Source organism: Notolepis coatsorum (assembly GCF_963971535.1).
Source record: "Notolepis coatsorum genome assembly, chromosome: 11".
Classification (NCBI taxonomy): Eukaryota; Metazoa; Chordata; class Actinopteri; order Aulopiformes; family Paralepididae; genus Notolepis; species Notolepis coatsorum.
Window position 1 is genome coordinate 128,811,151 of NC_140175.1, and position 15,350 is coordinate 128,826,500.

The 15,350-nt window shown below is 42.3% G+C and overlaps 1 long non-coding RNA gene across 1 annotated transcript in view; it reads left to right on the forward strand.

The window, feature by feature from the left end:
- Positions 1-1,629: 1,629 nt before the first annotated feature.
- LOC311236689 overlaps positions 1,630-15,350 on the forward strand; it is a 74,047-nt gene continuing 60,326 nt past the window's right edge. The window contains exon 1 of the long non-coding RNA XR_014620235.1: positions 1,630-1,741. This is a non-coding gene — a long non-coding RNA (uncharacterized lncRNA). The remainder of the gene's footprint in view (positions 1,742-15,350) is intronic.

Genomic DNA, 15,350 nt, shown 5'->3' on the forward strand with positions numbered 1-15,350 from the left:
AGCTTACATGCTAACGTTAATGGCAGCGACCATAGCATTGTGGCTAGGCTAGCTATCATCGCTTAACACTATGATCGCCGATGCCGAGTTAAGACGTCATTCCTAGCCATGCTAATTCTGCCGAAGACGCCGTAACTCGTCTTTGATGTCAATATTTCAAAAATCTGTAATCGAAATCATATTTCCCCTCCGGAGCCCTGAGACACACTGCAAAGCTCCACTCAACTCTCTAGCGGTTCAAGAGCGCCATCTGGTGGCAGATCGCCAACCGGAAATGACCCTTTGAACCGGAAGTGCTCATCCATATGTGGTCCGGGCACTCGCTATCGTTAGAGAGACTCCGTCTTGACACAGTGAAGATCGATCGGTGCAAATAACTCGAAAAAACTACATGATTTGGACGTATATACTATTATACAACCTGGAAATGGATCGGGCATTTCTCCATCCCATAATAGAAAAAAATTCTGTTCCACGCTCATCTACCAGCGGCGCGAGGAAGCCACGGTAAGATTCAGCGTTATATTCTAACGTGTTCCATATAAACTGCTATGATGAACATATGACCCACTCTGGATGAATCATCTAACGCTGCCCACGGAATTATAAACGATCCCCCGCCCATCCAGTCATCATCAGATGATACGTAGAAATTTCTAGAACCACGTCCAGTTGAATTTTTTTTATCTCGCGCCGATTGCTATCAAACTGTATTTCATCATCAATATAATGCATTTGGAGCTATAAATCAAGTTCTGGAGAAAGCTGCAGAAAACGATAAAAACATACTTATACTTTAGACCATATTTTAGTATGAATATGTGAATGAAAAAGTTTAACGTTGCTACACCCTGAACAATACATATAGGACATTGAATGGGCCATAATAATGGCAATTTAGCAATAGAATTTAAAAAGTTATAGCCCTGCAAAGAAGGGGAACTTCTCCATAGACAAATAGAGCTGGCGAGGGATGGTAAATTATGAATTTAACCCATGGCGATCAAAGTGTTAATAGAGCTAGTGAATGGATAAACAACGTTATTTAACATTGCAGAATGGGTGCAATTACAATGCGGCTCAATACGAACAATTGTTAAGGGGCCCAGGGGGGGGTGTAGACTGTTGTAGTTTGAGCTAATTTACACCATGCTCCAAAAAAAAAAAAAAATCTGCCGAGCGATCTGGGGAGCGCTCGATTCAAGGTGAGCGGTGAGCGCTCTCTCTAGACTAGAAAGGTGCACTCAGTAGAGCACAGATGTCCGCCAGGGCGGCAGCCACACATAATAATAATAATAATAGATTGGATTTGTAATGCACTTTTTGTTCACTGGGATCCCAAAGTGCTACACTACATGGTTAAAACAGTTAAAAAAATAGAAATAAAATAGTTATTAGTAAAACAAATAAAATAAAATACAGAATAAAAATAAGATAAAAATAGAACATAGTTAATTAAAAACATAGTATAAACAGACAATTTAAAAACAAAAGCGCAATAAAATTTAAATAAAAAAGCTAACAGCCAAATGGCTGGTAAGTCAAAAAGTTAAGTTTGTTCCCTGGGTGCAACCAATGTAAAAAGTTAGTCTGGAGCCCTGATTATTCAACAAATGCTTTGTGTGTTTACAGTGTGAAGTCTCTGTGACGGAACTCTACTGGACCAAGGCTTTCTACTCAAAACATCTGGATCAAAGCCTTCTTCTTGTGGAAACAGACAGCAGACTGGACACCAACATCTGTAAGTACAATTATGTTTACTTTGTTTTCCTCTTATTGCTCCTCCTTGCAGCAGCGGCACTCTAAAGGAGCCTTGAAGTTGTACAATCCCACCTTAATTGTAAAAATGCCAAATGTTTTACATTTATAGTACTTTACCATCTCCATGGTCAACTGCAGCGACGTAATTCTTTTCACAATAAAAGATTACATTTCTCCAGATACATTTACATTTAGCTGACGCTTTTATCCAAAGCGACTTACTAGTTCTGTACGACAAGTCATCAGGAAGGGCACAACTCTATCAGCTGAGTAACAATGTTCATCAAAGTGTTGCGTGTTACAGTGTAGGTTCGTTTCTTAGTAAAAAAGCGCTTCGCTCTCTCCGCCATGACGAGCGCATGCAGATCTGTCTGTGTGCAGCGCGCTTCAGCAGCACGGAGCCACGGACAGGCAACTCCCTTAAGTACCCGTGAGTGTGAGTGGCTCGCGACGAGTGTGTGTAATAATGGCTCGCTGCTTCTCGTGCAGAGACAGAGAGGGGAGAGATAGTTCGCAACGTTTTTAATTTCTCGAAAAACCCTCATAATAATAATAATTTCTGAGTATCTATAGCAGTACCGATAACGTCGGAGCTTATCAATACTCTTTTTTTTTTTTTTTGTACCGGTTCTTTTTTTTTTTTTTTTTTTTTTGTACCGGTTCCCATTTAGAACCGGGGTCCGGGGGGCATCCCTATACAGTGGGTGACAATATTGTCACAAGGAAAGAGTAATTACCTAGCTGGGTTCCATCCTAGAGGCAAATCTTTCCTGTGACAAAATGGCAACCAACGAACATGATTTTTGTACAGGATCTCCTCTCTGGTAAAGAAGAATACCTTGAAGACTAACAGGAGCACTCATTCAAGGTTTCTACGACTATGCTTGCACGTCCTCATGGTACCAAAGCACCTCAAAGGCCCTAAAAACAAGGTTCCAAACATCACAAAACAAACTGGTCAGGCTACTGCTTGGCCTTACTCCTAAAAACCCACCTTACCCCTGCCCATTTTGACAATCTAGGATGGCTTAGAGTAGACGACAGAGTACAGCAACTTGCAATCAGCCTGGTCTACAAGATGCACTACACCAGTGGTTCCCAACCTTTTTTGAGTACTGTACCCCCAAAGCATTTCAAGCCAACCTAAAGTACCCCCTACTACGCAATCAATCGTGGTGATCCCCAGGATATATAATTAATAGTCTCTATATTGTGGCAGACTGTGTGTGTGTGGATAAAGTCACATGGTCACACAGGTTGGCAGTTTATTGAAGTAAAGTTTTAGTTCTGAGGTCTGACATCATCACCTCATTCCCATTGTAACATTAAGTTAACAAAGCACTGAAGACTCAAAACTAAGATAACATTTTTTTTTACACTTTTATCCAAAGCGACTTACAAGTTCTGTAGTCATCAGGAAGGGCACAACTCTATCAGCTGAGTAACAATGTTCATCAAAGTGTTGCGTGTTACAGTGTAGGTTAGTTTATTAGTAAAAAAAACAATTTAAAATTAGTAAACGAAATTTAAAAAATAATTAAGAACATAATTGACATTGCTTTATTATTATTTTATATAACTATATTAGATATTACTGCACATGGCTACTTTTTGATCAATTAATACAAGCAGTCAGATAAATTAACTATTTTGGGACTTTCTATTTTATTTAGAAAGTACTTGAATCAGAATGTCCCACCCAATACCCAGCTGTTAAAAACGGTTCAATACTCTATTTTATTAGTAGAGGCTGTGACACTATTTCACCCTATCCTCTGTCATCCTTCCTCTAGCTGCTAGGGTGAAGGAACTTTGGGCTTGGCTGAGACCGGTGGTGGTAGAGGGAGGAGGGGTGGGCTGGGACATGGTGGCTGCAGCCTCAGCCTGACGATCTATAAAAAGTTGTCATCTTTCAAATATATTTGTAGCTAAACAATTAGCTAAGCAATTATATTTTATTTATTAGCCTATTTGTAATAATTCGTTATTAGCTTAGCTAACTCCGTATCTTGGCTTACCTGCAGTGGATGTGGATGCAGATGGAACACTGCGAGCAAAGCAGTCAAAAACGGTGCATTTCTGCACACTAATATTATGTTTTGCCAACAGATGTTTTGATAAATTGCTCGTATTGACACCCTTACTGCCAAATGTTTTGTTGCACTTGTGGCAATATGCGTTGTCGGCATCGACTCTCGTAAAGTATACCTATACTTTCGAGCGCTTCGCTCTCTCCGCCATGACGAGCGCATGCAGATCTACAGCAGCACGGAGCCACGGACAGGCACCTCCCTTAAGTACCCGTATGTGTATGTGTGAGTGTGAGCGGCTCGCGACGAGTGTGTGTAATAATGGCTCGCTGCGCCTCGCTTCTCGTGCAGAGACAGAGAGAGGAGAGATAGTTTGCAACGTTTAAATTCCTCGAAAAACAATCATAATAATAATAATTTCTAGAGTATATATAGCAGTACCGATAACGTCGGAGCTTATCAATACTCAGTTTTTTCTAATTTAGTACCGGTTCCCGTTTAGAACCGGGGTCCGGGGGGCATCCCTATACAGTGGGTGGCAATATTGTCACAAGGAAAGATGAAATTACCTACCTGGATTCCATCCTAGAGGCAAATCTTTCCTGTGACAAAATGGCAACCAACGAACATGATTTTTGTACAGGATCTCCTCTCTGGTAAATAAGAATACCTTGAAGACTAACAGGAGCACTCATTCAAGGTTTCTACGACTATGCTTGCACGTACTCATAGTACCAAAGCACCTCAAAGGCCCTAAAAACAAGGCTCCAAACATCACAAAACAAACTGGTCAGGCTACTGCTTGGCCTTACTCCTAAAAACCCACCTCACCCCTGCCCATTTTGACAATATAGGATAGCTTATAGTAGACGACAGAGTACAGCAACTTGCAATCGGCCTGGTCTACAAGATACACTACACCACAAAGATACCCATGTACATTTTTACATTTAGTCATTTAGCTGACGCTTTTATCCAAAGCGACTTACAAGTTTTGTACTACAAGACAGCAGGAAGGGTACAACTCTATCAGCTGAGTAACAAGGTCAGTGAAGTTCATGACCACAACACCAGAGGGAGTTCCACAAATCACGTCCAACCCAGATTCGGCTCAAACAAGGGACTAGACACGTTTCGCAACTAGGCCACCACAATAATGTGGAACGCCCTACCCACAGCTGTAAAATAATGTGAATCCCTACCCTCCTTCAAAACCGCTCTCAAAGAGCACCTACGGGTGGCTGCAATTAGAAACGGGCCCTGGTAAATGCCAAAAAAATAAATAAAAAATCCCCCACCCAACCAATGTTCCCTCTAAGGTGCGCCTGTGTGCGCGCACATGTCCAAATGCTCCCGCGCACATCTGAAATCTGTCGCGCACAGAAACGTTTGTGTAAAAAAATAAAAGACGTTTCTTAAACAGCAGTCAGCTTGGATGCACGTGTAGCCGGTACTACTCTGAACCAGGGTTTCCGTTAGAAAAAATTGTTGCCGGCCTCAGTGTCCGGTAGATTTCAATCTACCGGTCAAATGAGAGAAATTCCGGTCAGAGTTTATTGAGCTTAAAAACAATTGATAGGCAAAAGAATGACAACAAAACAAAAGAATGACATCATCAAGGCATGTAGATTTATAATATTTTTACTTAAAACTAGGCTACTTTTGCGTATAAAGTCATTATATTCCAAATAAAATAAGTCCCGAGACTCGTGCTGCTGCCGACTTTAAATCAAATAGGTGTCTGTGGGCAGTCGCCCGACATTAATAAACAACAGTCTGTTATAATCACATTTTTATGAGCTAACGAATTCCGTTATATTGGACATTTGTATTAATTATATCAAGCGAAGAACTGAGAAATTTGACAGAGAGACGGCAACATTATCGTGGGTTTGCGTGACGACTCTCTCTCTCTCCACCTCCCAATGACTTATTTGCGAGAGTATGTCGATGCAGAGCAGCAGATTCAGCTGTTATTGGCTCTTTTCTGGGGACCGCACAGCAGCGCCCCCCACCCAACATTGAATTGAAAATGGCTGAATTGGAGTACTGCTGGAGTACTGCATTGTGCTGCTGCTGCTCCGGCTCTGCAGCTTCACAAAAGTTCGCACACCCAGCACTAAGCTCTCGCTGACAACGTCGTTGTCATTATTAGAAGCAACGATGAAACAAATGTAATGATTGTTTCGTTCATCGCATAGGCTATTTAATTTTAGCCTTTTTTTTTTTTTTTTTTTTTTTTAGTCTTTTTCCCCCTCCATTTTCCTCCGATTTTCTCCCATCCCAATGTTAGTCGTATGCCAATTCCCAGTCCCTTCCTGGTCGCTGCGCACTTACCCCCCACAGTCAGATCATCTGGGAGAGTGGAGGCTACCACGTGCTTCCTCCGACACACGTCCAGCCAATCACCGCTTCTTTTCACCTGGCAGCGCGGATTCTCATCGAGAGGGCGTAGCGTGTGGGAGGACCACACTATCCCCCTCAAGTCCTATCCGCGCTTAGCAGGCGCCCCGACCGAACTGTAGGAGTCGCTGTTTACAACGACCCGGACCCACCCCGCCAGCTTCTCCCACCCTCTAATACAGCCAATTGTATTAGTGCAGACGGCCAGCCAAGCTGGTGACAACCCCGGAGCTGTGAGCTGGATTCGAACAGGCGAATCCAGCTCACAGCTCCGGGGTTGGTGACGGACGCAATCTCCGCTCGGCCACCTAACCGCCTAATTTTAGCCTATTTTAATACAATTCAAATAATCAAATTGTGCTTAGACTCAGGGAATTATTTTCACCAGACATTAAGACCGGAGAGATTAAATATGTCGGACTTCAACAGATTTTGCCAGTCAAATACCGGTAATTACCGGCTAACGGAAATGCTGCTCTGAACATGCCATGAGTGGGAGTCGAGCCCCGCGGGCGTCCGCACCGCGGGCGACATCACAGACCTCTGTACCAAGAGGTGAATTCACTTCTTTTTTTGTAAACTTTGTTTTATTTCAGGAAAAGCAACGAGTTAAACAGTACAGTTGCACATATTATACATTTTCCATTTTCTCCCCTTTTCTTTTCCCTCCCGTCATTCCCTTCTCACATTCCCTCCCCGTCCTGCCCCCTGGAGGTAACCAATAAGCACATCTTCAATATGCATACCGGTAAATAGGTAGACGGAATGATTATTTGGTATAGATGTTTCTGGGAAAGAAAAACAGCAACGACATCAATATACATTTAGTATCTGCCCCCTCCTATAGTATCCTTCCTACTAATACTTGGGAATGTCGATCGTCTGCTATAATTAACATTATTCTGCAATCATTCTTCTTTACAGGAAAATAATTATTTAAACATTTAAGTTGTAACCATTGTACATTTTCCAATTTTCTTTTTTTCTTTTTCCTTTTTCTTCCCCCCTTCCCTCCCTCCACCCCCCCCCCCATACCCACCCCATCCCACCCCGTAGGTTGACATCAAACACATCTGCAGTATGCACAAATATTTAGCTAAAAGGAGATAAAGAAAACATAAAAACAAAAAAGACCCTCTAACACAGATGTGGCTGTGGAAGAAAGTCAACAATGATATCATTTCACGCTTTTCTCCCACCCCTAATTATAGTGTCATGATAATTCTTGAATAGTTCGATCTTCTGCAGTTGTGTCCCCCGTTCCTCCCTCCCTCCCCCAATTACCCACCCACTCCCCCGGGGTCTCATTCACACCCATACGTACCAGGACAGGGAGGGGGGGGGGACAGTAAACAATAGGAATAAAATAATAATAAAAGATATGAAAGTGCAGTTAGAGGTGTAAAGCTCTATCCTTTCTAAGGCCATGGTTACACAGACTGTTTTTGTTTTTGTTTTGAATACGTTTGCTAGAAATGTCGTTTTGGCAGGAAACGTTTTGGCCCTACTGAAAACGCTGAAATTGTGTTTCCGTTTTGGATACTTGCCAAAACTCGCCGACAACGTGTCGTGGAATCTGCGCAGAGCCGTTGTTTGCTCAACGCCCATGCGCAGTAGATACCCACATCTGCGTGCCCTCACCAACGTCCGGTGACAACAGAGCTATAGCTGCAGCTACCATGTGTTGTCAAGTTATTGTTATAAGGACCCCAGTCCAAGCTACAACAGTGCATTCCCTTAACAATTGTTTGTATTGAGCCGTATTGTATTGTACCCATTCTGCAATCTGTTAAATAAAGTTTACATCCATTCATTCTGCTAGCATTAACGATTGCATGAGCAGCTGGCTAACGTTAGCTACCTACCTAGCTACCAGACCCTGTTAGCTCAGAGCCCCTCTTTCAACATAACAAGCATTAAACAAAATGGCCCAGTCATCTATTCACTTTTGTTTAATACATGAGGTGTTGTCTCTAATGTTATCTAGCTACTGATAGCTCCCGATATCATCAGTTTGGTGCTGGCTAACTGACGTGAGTTAACGTTAGCTGCTAGCCACAATGCTATACTGTTATAATGGCATATTCCATTCACGTTAGCATGTAGCTAACAACATCGACAATCTTTTTTGAGACTAAACTATCCGCTCTTGGTGGTCACTTGTGTTGATGTTAGTTTTGTTTCATCAACAAATCATCAACAAATGAGGCAGAACACAGTGAATTTATCAGTTTGTTTATTGCACTTTATTTCTTGCTGAAAAATAATGCTTCATTGGCTAAAATGGCTTGCGGAGGCATTTAAAGATGGCGGCTTTTGAGATTTTGAACAGGATGTGGAGTGTCCTCATTCAAGTTCTGATTGGTTGAAAATTGCCTTCATGTTCGCCACCTACTGCTTTGGCACTGTACTACATCACTGTGCTCAGGTTGCAAAACGAATGTCTAATTCGGCTGCCACTACGTTGCGACCTGGAAAAGCGAAACTCATCTTCAAAACGAAACGAAAACATCAGTCAGTCTAACCGCAGCCTAAGTCTCTTCATTGATAGTCAGGGTATCGATATGTTGCAGAAATGGTTGCCGGGTCGCATGGAATGTTCCAAGGGAGCCCTTTAGGGAGAATCTGATTCGTTCAAGCCTAATACAATGTAGTATCTCATGTATCCATCTGTTGTGAGTGGGTGGGGAAGGGTGTATCCATTTAAAGAGAATGAGTCTCCTAGCGAGGAGGGTAGTGAACGCCACAACTCGTTTTGCAGCCCTAGATGTGATTGTAGGGGTATTCGGGATTCCGAAAAAGGCAGTGAGTGGATCTGGGTCTATCGTCACACCCAGGACCTTGCTCAGTGTATCAAATATTGCAGTCCAAAACTCCGTGAGTTTGGGGCACGTCCAAAACATGTGCATATAATCGGCTGGAGATTGTTTACATCTATTACATGCATCCGTTCTATCCGGGTATATCCTTGCTAACCTCGCATTGGTGTAATGAACCCTATGCAGGATCCTACACTGCAGCAAGCTGTGTCTTGCACATATAGAGGAGGTGTGTACCAGGTCTAATATATGATCCCATTGTTCATCTGTAATGGTAATTCCCAGATCTTTGTCCCATTTGGCTTTTAGGGAGTCTAAGCAAGTTGGGTCTATCCAAAATATTTTATCATATATAATTGAGCCGAGTCCTTTTCGCCCAGTGCTGAGCGATAGGAGGGGGTCAATCCTCGAGTCTGGAGGACGGCCAGGGAATTGTGGGAATCACTAGTCAGCCTGTGCGACTGATTCCAAGTTTCCCTGGCAAACGCCATTAGAGGGTTCTTATAAGGTATAGGTCTGTCTGATTGTGTCAGGAAGGATTCCAGAGATGAGGGATATACCATTTCCTCCTCCATCTTGACCCAAGCAGGTGCCTCCTCAGTCGAGTGATTCAATTTGGAGAGCTGGGAGAGTGAGAACGCGTAGTGATACCAGTCTAGCTTAGGCAGGGATAAGCCGCCATCTTCCTTTGCTGCATACATTTTGGCCCGACCAAATAGCGGCCTTTTGCCCCCCCACAAATATACATTAATTATCTTGTCATACTGTTTGAGTAACTGAGTCGGGAGGGTCAGCGGCAGCATATATAGGATATAATTTAATTTGGGAGCCAATATCATTTTTACTAAGTTTACCTTCCCAAGGAGGGACATATTCATCTTGGCCCAATTCTGGGTCAGAGCACTAACGTGTTCGATTATAGGGGCAATATTGGCTTGTACTATCTCTTTCAGACCTGGGATCAGTTTTATTCCCAAATATATCAACCCTGACGGCATCCACCTGAACTGCCATCCCCTCCTAATAGCAGAGGGACAGCTCTTAGAGAGAGGCATTGCTTCTGACTTGCTCCAGTTGATTGTGTATCCAGATATTTCTGAGAAGGACTCGATAACAGTTCCAATGACCCCAGCTGCTGTTTGGGGATTGCTGGATACCAATAAGATATCATCCGCATATAAAAATAGTTTATGTTCCACCTGTCCCACTATTACCCCTTTGATGTCTTGATTAGTCCTTAGTGCGATAGCAAGTGGTTCGAGGAAAAGCGCGAACATTTGGGGAGAAAGCGGAGAACCTTGCCTCGTCCCCCGTCCTAGGTTAAAGGGCGAGGATACGATCCCGTTAGTCAAGACCGAGGCCATCGGATTTGTGTACAACAGCTTTACCCACCCAATAGGGATGGGAATTGATAGGATTTTATCGATACGATTCCATTATCGATTCTGCTTATCGATTCGATTCTTTATCGATTCCCTTATCGATACCTGATCAATTTATAATTTAAATAAATAAATTGGAAATGCAACAGAACTACATTTAGTCATTTAGCTGACGCTTTTATCCAAAGCGACTTACAAGTTCTGTACGACAAGCCATCAGGAAGGGCACAACTCTATCAGCTGAGCAACAATGTTCATCAAAGTGTTGAGTGCTACAGTGTAGGTTAGTTTATTAGGACAAGTGCATGACAGTACGGTTAGTTAGGGTTAGATATATTTTTTTTTATTCAGATAATGGTTGAAGAAGTGCGTCTTTAGTCGACGGCGAAAGATTGGACGTGATTCGGCTGTCCTAACTGGGGTGGGTAGTTCATTCCACCATTGTGGGGCAAGGACTGAGAATAGGCGACTTCTCTTTGATGACCCTCCCGGAGCTCGGATAGGAGTAGGTCTGAGGCGGCCAGAAGATGCAGAGCGTCGGGGTCTAAGCTGGTTAGAATAACAACATGCAACTTGACATTTCTGATTGTCATTTATTGTTGAGCCCCCATGTCAGAAAAATACAAAAACTGTAAAAAATTAAACATTAACTATAGCCTACACTTAAATAAAATAATGTATTTGAGATTCTCTTAAAATGTATTTATTTTTTTATTCTTAAACTAATTTAATCTATTGAATAACAGGTTGTTATTCCTCTGACTTGTGTCTCTCACTCACACTCTCTCTCACACACACACACACACACACACACACAGAGAGAGAGAGAGAGAGCTCCCTCCCCGGGCCCCTGTCCTTTATGTATTGGCTTGTGTTGCTACACGGACACATTTGTATGTTGCACCACTGTACTTCCTGGCTTACAGACATGTAAACAAGCACCCACGTCTCTCATTATATGTGAACTAAAGAGTACAAGGTTTACACAACAGCCCCCACCTGCTGTTTTATTGTATTTGTACCTGTACTATCCGCTGTCAGCTGTTTATCTCTCTTTGTGAGCTTGATTAAATAGCGTTAGCTCACGTTAGCTCACGTTAGCTCCGCGGCTAATTTTAGCTCACCCTGATCTAAATCAATGGCTGGGTTCTAAAGCATTCAAGTAGTTTTCACTGCACATAGAAGTAGCCAAACAGCGGGAGCATTTTGGGAGCATATTACCAAAACCCAGGCAATTTCGAGCCCTTAAGGAATCAAATAGAGTCTGCCATGGCTACATGCTAACGTAACGTTATTGTGCAACTGTAGGCAGCGATAAGGGAATCGAAAGTCACAGGAGCCACACGGTTCCAGGCATCGGCCAATTAGGAACCGGTTCCCAATGGGAACCGGTTTTCGATTCCCATCCCTACCACCCAACAAACGATGGTCCGAATCCGAAGCGCTCTAGCGTGTAAAATAAAAATGCAAACTCCACCTTATCAAAGGCCTTTTCGGCGTCCAATGAGAAGGCCACTGTAGGCTCTACATCATTCCTAACCTTCCACATTATGTGTAGGAGTCTGCGAATATTATCAGCTGAGTTTCTCCCCTTCACGAAACCCACTTGGTCTGAGTGTACCAAACTTGGTAGTACATCTTCTATTCTATTTGCTAGTATTTTTGCTAATACTTTTTCTTCCAAGTTGCTCAGGGATATAGGCCTATAGTTCCCACAGTATTGAGGGTCTTTGCCCTTCTTCTGTAGTAACGTAATAGTGGCCGATCTCAAGATAGTGGGCAAGCTCCCTTTTAACAGTGAATCTTGATATACTTTCAATAGTCTTGGAGAAATTATATCACTGAATTGTTTGTAGAAATCGGGAGTAAACCCATCGTCTCCTGGCGCTTTACCTAATTTAAGGCTATTGATTGCCGCGTGTATTTCCTCTATCGAGACCTCCCCCTCTATTGACTTAATTTGTTGTTTCGATAACGATGGTGATTCAATCTTGTTGAAGAACGCGTCCATTTTTACCTGATCCACCGCCGCCTGTGGGGTATATAAATCCTGGTAAAAGCACCTGAAAACATTGTTAATTTCCTGTAATTATTTCGTCATCCTTATTATAAATTGAGGATATAATATTTTGATTTTGCATTTGTTTAACCCGATTCGCCAGTATTTTACCCGCTCTCTCCCCTTGTTCATAATATCTTTGGTTGGTCCTAAATAAAGCATATTCAGCCTTTTTTTGGTATGTTGTTCAATTCATATTTGGATTTGTTCAGATTTCTCCACGTTTCTGAGTGCTTTAATTTCTTTGTCCAATGCTGTCATTTTCTGTTTCTCTGCCCTTTTTAGTATTGCACTGTATTGTATGAGTCGTCCTCTCATGTATGCTTTACATGTGTCCCACATTATGCCACTATCATCTATTGACCCTTCATTAAGTTCCCAGAATTCCTTAAATATAGTTCTAATGTATGCACATGACACTTCAGGGCTCTACAGTGCGACCATATTGCTCGCATATGCCCCTAAAAATAATTGTGTGCGAACCTCATAAACCAATTACGCGCACGGTGTGCAAACTGCTGATGACAGCCTAAGTCGTACTTTTTATTTTTCCACTGAGAATCGTTAAAAAACTACAAGTCCCACATTGCACTCAAGCCAACGGTCCAATCACAGTAGAGTGAAGTGACTGGTTTCATGGGAAATAAAGCAAATGACCAATCGGAAGCTCTCATTTTGCTTGTTTACTTCCTGAAACTCCGCCATTGCGATCAGGGCTCTCGTTTTCCGAGACACTAACTTATTATAGTCTCTCTCTTACCAATAGCAATAGATTTTAGAACACCTAGATTTATCGATAGCAATAGTAATATAACGTTAATGCAACAAAACGAATGCCTTGCTTTGTTAATCATAACGTTGATGCAGTAGCGTATGTCGGTGTGTTGGCTGTAACGGACATGACGATAACATAACGTGTACACATTAAAATTGCGATAATCTATTCTAACATTTTCAAATCGATGCAGTTGAATTCCCCCCTTAGGATCGATGCATTGTTACACCCCTACACCAAAGTCACTGGTCCACTGTGTATCTGTGTGTATAATAACTTGGCTAGCGTTATCAACAGCAGAGGTGGGCAATGGGTCCAGCTGCAGCGCCGGAGTGCAAGCGGTGTGATGTAATTGGCAGACTCGACTGTCAATCAATGGTCTACCTGACACGCAAACTCAAACAATGTTTCTGTACTGGAGGTGTACAGTATTTCAATAGGCAACCCTGAAAGGATTATTTTTCTAGAAGAGCAACACAGCCAAAACATAAGCATTGTATGCATAAAAGGGGCTGAACCTTTTGTAGCAGTAGTTTGATTTGATAGTTTATTTGATAGGGACAGCACATGTTAATGAACATCAAGTACAAAATACAAAATGTAAACATGCAGGGTTGTAGCAAGAGCTAATTTACACACATGCACGCACAGTACAAATATACATTTATTTTTGAAAAAAAGAAAAAAAATCTGTTACTTAAAATATTTTCATTGTGCTCCTAAATATTTTTGGGTGCTCCTAAATTTCTTTGTGTGCTCCTAAATTTGTTCATTTAGGAGCACATGTGCTCCTTGGGAAAAAGATTAGCGTAGAGCCCTGCACTTCATCATTCAACATTACGTTATTGAATCGCCATCTCAGGGACCGCTGCCCCTCCTCTATGGATGTGATTACCAACTCAACTGGAGCATGATCAGATATTACAATGTTCCCTATTCTACTATCTGCTATTTGTTCTACCAGCGTGCTAGAGATCAGGAAATAGTCTATTCTAGAGTATGAGGCATGTGGGTGAGAGTAAAACATGTATTCTCTTTCCTGTGGGTTCAGAACCCTCCAGATATCCACTAGGCCCAATTAGGGGTGGGACAATACATCGATCCAGATCGATATATCGATCTATTATCAATAATCAAATAGGATCGATGCAACGTAAAAAGATCGATTCATATTGCGATACTCCGGCGACGTCATCGCCCCACGCCCAGTGTTGTGAAACTCCGTTTAACATCAACAGCACACAGCAGTAGCGTCTAGAGCGTCACTAGAGCAAGACTAGTGTGCCTATTCTGTGACCCAAAACATGTCCCTGCTGTCCCTGCAACGGGTCCAATGCATCTAACCTGCTTTGCAATCCTCGCCACTCCATTATGCCCACGTCGCGTTAAAGATCGAAGATAACGTTACGTTAGCGTAAGCTAACAAGCTAACCCAGAGCCATAGGCAGAGAGAAGTGGGGATTGGGAAGGAGGGTGCATTCTCGGGATAGCCCCACTAACAGGATCTGGCCGGTACTGCACCTTAATACAGCTCTGACAGTGAATAGGATATTAATATCGAAAAAAAAAGAAATGAACCAAAAACAGTGAACAGGTCTATTTGTATTAAAAACAATATTGTTTTTCATTTAAATGTCTGGAAGAGCTCAAAAATAAAAATGTCAAATGATATTTCCATTGCCTTTTTTTGTTGATTTAAATGTTACTGATTGTGTTAAATGGGCATATAATATCGTCTCATATCGATCGCAGGCACCTGAATCAAATCGTATCGTGGCAGACTGTGTGATATCGGATAATATCGTATCGTTGTCCAAAGAATCGATATCGTATCGTATCGTGATGAGGCCCAATTCATCTATCAGTACACCGACCGCCAGTCTCCCTGCGTTGTCAGCGGACCTGGGTTGAGATGATTTGTCCAGCAAGGTGTCTCCAACCAGGTTGAAGTCCCCCCCTATGATTACGTTGCTATTCCCTATCTTCCTAATCACCTCACATACTTCATGAAAAAAGTCTGAGGACGACACGTTGGGTGCATATATATTAGCTAATGTAGTTCTCTGTCCCTCCAAATCTGCATCCAATATAACCCATCTCCCCTCATCATGCGAGAAACTG